Raw genomic sequence first — 5209 nt, 5'->3', positions numbered from 1 at the left:
GGGCTAGTGGCGTAATGGATAACGCGTCTGACTTCGGATCAGAAGATTCTAGGTTCGACTCCTAGCTAGCTCGATCACAGTTTATTTTTAAACCAATTTCATTATGGTTTGTTAAACATGTTGACTCTGGATTTGAAATGAAGGTCATCACATTTGTACAGTCATTATTCATCTACAACTCTACAATTTATTTAAAAAAAAGAGGCTCTCAAATTCCAAATAGCTAAACTGTGGTGGGCTCCAGAGGAGCTCCCTTTGTCATTTCTATTGTTTTCTTTAATCTACTGACATCCTCCGAAAGCCAGGTAAATATTACATTGGGGAGACGTCCCTGGGTGGGATCAAACCACCAACCTCTCAGTTAACAGCGCTAACCGAATGTGCCACAGAGACATACTGTGTTGCACTTTTCAGGGATTTTGCTCTACTAACATCCGCCAAAACCCAGTAAATCTTGCAATGGGTAGACATCCCTGGGTGGGATCGAACCACCAACCTCTCTGTTAACAGCCAAACATGCTAACCAATTGCGCCACAGACACAGATTTACCTGTATCTTTACCTTTGATCAACTGACATCCTCGTAAAGCCAGGTAAATATTACACTAGGGAAACGTCCCTGGGTGGGATCAAACCACAAACCTCTCAGTCAACAGCAGTAACCAATTGCGCCACAGTTACTGAACCCTACTTTTCGTGGCTTTTGATCGACTGACATCATCCAAAAGCCAGGTAAATATTACACTATGGAGACGTCCCTGGGTGGGATCAAACCACCAACCTCTCAGTTATCAGCCGAACGTACTCACCAATTTCACCACAGAGACATACTGACCTGTACTTTTCAGGGCTTTTGATCTATGAACATCATTCAAAACCCAGTAAATAATGCATTGTGGAGATGTCCATGGGTGGGCTCAAACCACCAACTTCTCAGTCAACAGCGATAACCAATTGCACATCCCAAAAACATGCAATATTAATTGGACACTAATTCATGAGCACAAGAACAATCACACACATCAGGCAAACCTCAACGTAATACATGAAAATTTATGCTTTCTAATTTGATTTTGAGTTTTAATTGGGGTAATAAATTGAAACCGAGAAAGCAGTGGAACATCGGGAGACGCGAATTAAGTTGAAACATCTTAACCTTAAACCTCTAATCCAGATGTTTGACTGGAACTGACAAGACTTCCTTTTCAAACAGTTGAATGTTCAGATCAGTACAATACTGCCACCTAGTGAGGTCTATTGCGCATGACAGCCTTGGCCATGTTTGTGATGAGGTCAATGAAGCATTCTCCAGTTGTTCTCAAATGATCACCAGCAACGTGCAATGTCCCGACCCGGTTTCTCAAAATTTGAGAACAACCAATCCATCTATTTTTGAGCCGCTTATCCTCACGAGGGTCGCGGGGAGTGGTGGAGCCTATCCCAGCTGTCAACGGGCAGGAGGCAGGGTACAGCCGGGGCAGTGGATCCAAAATGTGTTCCTCAGCAAGCGACACATCTGCTTTTGTGCCGGAGGAGGAGGAGGAGTCAGTTGTTGTGTGCAATTTTTTGATCCATATTTTCACTTTGTGTCGGTTTGTAGATGCAATAGAGCAGTCAAGAAAGAGGAGAGTTTCTGCAGAATATTTTCATTTGACAACTTTTCTCAGATTTCTCTCATTTAAACACTCCATCCATCCATTTTCTTCACCGCCTATCCTCACGAGGGTCGCGGGGAGTGCCTATTCCAGCTTTCAACGGGGAGGAGGCAGGGTACACCCTGAACTGGTTGCCAGCCAATCGCAGGGCACATCAAGACAAACAGTCGCACTCACATTCACACACCTAGGGGGAATTTTGAGTGTCCAATTAATGTTGCATGTTTTTGGAATGTGGGAGGAAACCGGAGTGCCCAGAGGAAACATGCAAACTCCACACAGGCGGGTCCGGGACTGAAAGGGGAAATAAAAATATAAACCTTCATGTATCTTTTTTCTTTCTCTTTACAAGTGTTTTCTGATAAAAAGAGAAATATTTATGTTTTTTTCAATTACAAATCAAATTTTAATGATCAAATTTCTGAAATTATTCAAAGCGAAGGGATGGATAATTTTACGGGAGCATCTGACTGTAGGTGTCTTATGATGAAAAAGAGCGATGGGTTGTTGTTGGTGCTTTTTTTTCCTTCTGGGCGAGAATATTCTTACGAACAGAAATGGCACCTTCGATTATGTTTGAGAAGTGAAGCTGCGACGAAATGTTGCGGGGCCGCTGGCAGCCCCGGGTGATCGTGCCGCCCGGTCGTTTTCAAAAGTCTGCAGGCGTTGTCAACGTTCAATGCCTACATTGATTACAATAGTAAGTAAAGATATACTTTATGTAATGCGATCACACTTGCATCATATACTGTAGGCTGTCACTTTTGTATCTGCATTGTTGCATTTGACTTATCGGCTGATTGGTGTGAGCAGGGTGACTGCGTTCATCAGGCTTCAATCTAAAATGTTCCATCATCGTGGTGGCATTAGGCTTTAGAACTAATTCCATGAATGCCACTTTTTAAAGTCTTTCTCATCGTGAGAAATATTGTGCAATTAAGGCTTGTGTTTTCATTCCCTCAATTCACTTACGGTTGGGGAAAAAAATCCTCTCTTCAATGATCTGTCCATTTCAAATCACTGTGGAAGTACCCAGAAAGGTGCCAGTACAGATCAGCACTTTGATAAACACCAATGATCATAAAAGTTGACCAAATACCAAATGTGTCTTGGAGTTTGATGCAGGCATGAAACAGCTGCCAAATTCTTTTAGGATAGGTACGAAAGTACATACAACGAAGTGGTGGGTACAGCAGAGTGGCGCAGCGGAAGCGTGCTGGGCCCATAACCCAGAGGTCGATGGATCGAAACCATCCTCTGCTAACGCAATGTGATATTCCACTCATATTCAGTGAAAAGCAAAAACTTGTCTCCTCTTTGACTGAGTTCCACTTCCTCCATTCTCTTTAAACTTATTGCCATTATATTTAGTCTGCACAGGGTCACTGGTTTGCTCGGTCTGCATGTCATCATGTCGAGCATGCAAATCTCTCAGCATATTCCACAAAGGCAGTTTGTGTGTGCCGCGTAAACAGCAAACCTACAAGCAAATGTTCATGTTTGACCGATTTAAAGACGAAAAATACAATTAAATTTTGAACACATTATACATCTGCCAAACACTCCCTGAAACATTATTTGGTTGTAAGAAATAAAATTGATCCCAAAGTGAAGAACATTGCTTATTTTTGGTATTAATCATGAAACATGATCACTCTCACTTTCTTAATGTTGATCTCCTCACGATCCTATTTTGAACCACTGGGATGCAAATAATTTTCAGTCCTGTTCAAAATAATTGCAGACCAATGTCACTAACCAGATTAATGCACATTTTCAGTTTATTTTTTATTGTTACTATTCAAACAACGGCGGTGCAGCTGTCGAGAATTGGCCTCATAGTTCTGAGGAACGGGATTCAAATCCCTCCCCTGCCTGTGTGGAAATCCCAAAAACATTCAAGTTTTCATTGGAGACTCTAAATTGCTCTTCGGTGTGAGTGTGAGTGCGACTGATCCAGGCATGAAACTGCGGAGCCGAATTCCTTTCAGACGGGTACAAAAGTACATACAAAGAAATTGTAGATGAAGCAGAGTGTCGCAGCGGAAGCGTGCTGGGTCCATAACCCAGAGGTTGTTGGATTGAAACCGTCCTCTGCTAACAGGGTTTCTTTTGGTCTTCTGTAGTTAAAAATTGTGGGCAATAAAAACTTGTCTCCTCTTCGGCAGTCGGCCACTTCCTCCATTCACTTCTACTGGACATGCGCAACATACACACACATATCTTACTGCCACTTCAGGATTTTCAGTCTGGAAAGGGGCACGCGTTTGCTTGGTCTCGATTTCATATTGTCTAGCATGCAAATGTCTCAGCATATTTGCAATATGACAACTTCTGTGTGTGGAGCAAACACCACGTCGACAGGCAATTGTCATTCTTCCAACCATTTAAAGATGAAAAATACAATTCAATTATGAACACATTATACATCTGCAAAACACTGCATGAAACATTATTTGGTCTGTATGAGATGAAAGTGATCCCAAACTTAAGAATGTCGCTTATTGTTGGTACTTATCGTGAAACTTACTCAATACTCTGTCTCACCTTCCAAATCTCGTTCTCCACACAATCCCTCTAAATTGCCCCAAGATGTGATTTTGAGTGCGACTGTTGTTTGTCTCCATGTCCCCTGGGATTGGCTGGCAACCAGTTCAGAGTGAACCCCACCTCCTGCCTGAAGATAGCTCTGATAGGCTTCAACAGTCCTGCGACACCTGTGAGGATAAGCGGCTAAAAATGGACAGATGGATGGATGGATGGATGGATACAACAATGTCCTCTTGTGTTCACATTCCACACCATAATTTCTTTGCCTTTCAATCTGTCTTTTAAAGAAGATGGTCTGGTGATTGACGTGGGAGTCAGCAAATGAGAAAGTAGAGCTGGCTGACTGTTAACTTCAGCCATTCTGAATTGAACCAGAACATTTATTGGTCTAAACATGAATCAAACACCTGTCAGGAATGTTTCTATTGATTTCCTTGTTCAAGAAAAAAGTAAATTAATTGTAACATGGAAGATTTGAATTGTTGTTTATTTGACGGTTTTGAGAGGGTGAATTTAATTTCCACTTGCAGAGTTGTTTGGCTGTTTTAAAAAACAACATCTAATTCTGTTTTGTTTTGTTTAACAGAAAATTTGGAGTCGCATGAAAAGTGTTGAAGGCAGCATTTTTTTTTCTTGGGATGAATTTGACATTTTCCAAACTGCTTCTTATTGTGAAGTGAATTGAGTTTGCACGCATCATATAAACATTGGATGAAGTTTACACCAGTAAGTCAAAGTAAAAAAACAAATCATGCTCGTACCTTAAAAAACTTGTGCAAGATCACTTTAGGAAGTGCCAGTCGTCCAGGGGTGGGCAAACTATGGCCCGCGAGCACACGTTTCACGGAGCTCAACTCCGTACAAGACACACGTTGCCCTTGTCCATGTTTTAGAGACTAATTTTTCTGCTCGATAGGGATGAGTTTTCTCAAGGTTTGGTTCTGCCGCAGTCACCCAGATGCGCAAATTCTCATCCTCATGAGTGTGTGTTTTCTACTTACCAT

General features: G+C 41.9%; 2 non-coding genes across 2 annotated transcripts; both read left to right on the top strand.

Moving 5' to 3' along the window:
- Nucleotides 1–73, top strand: trnar-ucg (transfer RNA arginine (anticodon UCG)). Its single transcript has one exon. It is a non-coding gene; the product is annotated as a tRNA-Arg (tRNA).
- A 2773-nt stretch (nt 74–2846) lies between these two features.
- trnam-cau (transfer RNA methionine (anticodon CAU)) lies at nt 2847–2918 on the top strand. Its single transcript has one exon. It is a non-coding gene; the product is annotated as a tRNA-Met (tRNA).
- The last annotated feature ends 2291 nt before the right edge of the window (nt 2919–5209 follow it).

This window comes from Syngnathoides biaculeatus, chromosome 21, assembly GCF_019802595.1.
Source record: "Syngnathoides biaculeatus isolate LvHL_M chromosome 21, ASM1980259v1, whole genome shotgun sequence".
In the NCBI taxonomy this organism is placed as follows: domain Eukaryota; kingdom Metazoa; phylum Chordata; class Actinopteri; order Syngnathiformes; family Syngnathidae; genus Syngnathoides; species Syngnathoides biaculeatus.
Note: the sequence above shows the minus strand (reverse complement) of the source record. Positions and strands in the feature narration are given on the sequence as shown.